Source organism: Suncus etruscus, chromosome 15, assembly GCF_024139225.1.
Source record: "Suncus etruscus isolate mSunEtr1 chromosome 15, mSunEtr1.pri.cur, whole genome shotgun sequence".
NCBI classification, from domain to species: Eukaryota; Metazoa; Chordata; class Mammalia; order Eulipotyphla; family Soricidae; genus Suncus; species Suncus etruscus.
The window spans coordinates 65,639,704-65,642,255 of record NC_064862.1 but is presented as its reverse complement, the minus strand read 5'-3'; positions in this window follow the sequence as shown (position 1 = coordinate 65,642,255).

The following is a 2,552-nucleotide window of genomic DNA, read 5'->3' as shown; positions in this document are numbered from 1 at the left end:
TAACAAGGAAACCCATGGTCCTCTGTGGGCTCCCAGGATAGTTCCACAGGTGAAGATTACGTAAATGTGGTGGGAGAGGGCAGAGCATACAAGTTGGGAGCCAACTAGTAGGAAAGGGAAGTGACAGGAAGGAAACAAGGTGGGCAAGGGACCATGTGTTGAGAAACACTGATATAGGGTATGATTTTTTTTCTCCTTCTATCTGGAAAAAAACTGCCTTATAATTATAGCCTAAGGCAAAACTGAAAGAACAATAATCCCCCAGTTTAACTTTAAATTATTGTCCCAGAATCTTAAAATAGGGTTTCAGACTGTCTACTCACTGGCATTGTCCCTGAGGAATGGGAAATATCTGCCTTCAAAACCCTGGTGTTCCCCTCTCTGATAGAAACCCTCATCTTTGCATCCTGGTCCTTAACCTGCTTCTTCCTGAATACAATACTCCCAGTTGGGTGGAATGTTCTGGAGTAGTTTTTGTTTGGTGTGACTGGCATTTATCAGATAAGATGCCTGCCCAGCTTCAGAAGGCACACACTTGAGTTTAATAACAGAATTAGTTCTACTCATTGAGAAGGATCTCGACATTCCATGTTCCTTTGTCTTGCAGGGGTCCTTAAGAAACATTTGCAAGAAGCTGGAGTGATAGTGCAGCGGTAGGGCATTTGCCTTGCACGTGGCTACGCAGGATGGACCACAGTTCAATCCCCAGCGTCCCAATGGTCCCCCAAGCCAGGAGCAATTTCTGAGCTTGTAGCCAGGAGTAATACCTGAGCGTCACTGGGTTATGACCCAAAAACAAACAAACAAAAAGAAGCATTTGCTTAGATCTGTATAGGCTTCAGTCTTCTGCTGGCATTAAGGCCCTGTGGGTGGGTGAGTGGAATCATAGGGATGATGGTTCAAGCCAACTTTGTTGGTTGGAAGACATTGAGCCACATTTATTTACAAGCTGACTTAGGCCATCCTGGGCCCAGGCAGTATGTTTTTGAGCCCAGAGATCAACAATTAGGTATCACTCTTGGCCCCAGAATTATATGTAGTGGTTTTCACTAAAGAATTAGAGAAGGGATTGGCCCAAGTGAGCCAAAGTAAAACATTTGTCTTTTTTCTTAAGTTTTCTTATTTTCAGATTTGAGTCACATTCATTCAGGGCTAACATTCAGGGCTAACTCCTGGCTCAGGGAACCATATGGGATGCCTGGAGCAACCAGGGTCAGCCACACATATAAGGCAAGTACAATCTCTTCAGCCTGAGCAGCTGTTGTAAACAAAACCTTGTTGAATCACCTGCCACATTTCTTTCCAGAAAGAAACTCACTGGTTCTGCACTGCTATATCTAAATCAGTTTCAGCAGAGACCATAGGGTCCCCAAAACCTAAAACATTTACTATCTGGTCTCATCCTAGTGTGAGAGAACAGCAGTGTCATACAACAAAGAAACATGATGATCAAGTAGCAAATTACTTGTATAATAAAAGTCTCAGAGAGAGAGAGAGAGAGAGAGAGAGAGAGAGATAGATAGAGAGAGAGAGAGAGAAAGAGAGAGAGAGAGAGAGAGAGAGAGAGAGAGAGAGAGAGAGAGAGAGAGAGAGAGAGAGAGAGAGAGGAGGCTGGCTGAAGAGCCACCACAAATCCATGTGTTTTCAGCTTTGTTTCTTCAAAAGGATAGTGACTAGAGATCTTTGATGCAACTTAGCTACTCAAAATTTAAAACCTTTAAACCCTTAGGAAATGCCATGCCAACAAAGTCCATGCAAATTTGGTGTCTCTTGTCTCATGATCGGTCACTCTTGGTTTTAGCCTCTAAAGAAAAATAACCATAATACACTCATAAAAAACATTTGCAATTTGAGTGACCTAAGAATTTTTCAAGGGTCATTTTGAGTCTGCTTGGTTTTCCTTTCAAGGCACATACTGAACTTTGAAACCTAATGTTTATACAGGTTCATAGCTCCACAGGCTTACCATGGGAGAATCAGATAAGAACATTTTTTTAAAAAATGTTTTGATGGGGCTGGAGAGATAGCATGGAGGTAAGGCGTTTGCCTTTCATGCAAGAGGTCATCGGTTCGAATCCCAGCGTCCCATATGGTCCCCCGTGCCTGCCAGGAGCAATTTCTGAGCATGGAGCCAGGAGTAACCCTGAGCACTGCCGGGTGTGACCCAAAAACCACAAAAAAAAAAAAAAAAAAAAAATGTTTTGATTATTTAAAAGGAGAGGCTGCTTAAGAATATGATAGTACAGTGGATAGGGTATTTATCTAGCATATGACTGACTTAGGTTCAATCCTCAGCATCCCATATGGAAACTGAGCACTGCTAGGAGTGATTCCTAAGTGCAGAGTCAGGGGTAATCCTTGAGCATTGCCAGGTGTGGTCCAAAAACCAAACCAAACAATAAAAAGAGCATGACGTTGATCAATGCTGACTGTTTTTTGCTGTGATCTGAAACACCACGTAAAATCATACTGAATCACATCCGATCTAAATATCTCTGAAAGGAAAGCTCATTAAAGACGAAAAGCCACAGTCCTAGGGACATTCTTGAAAT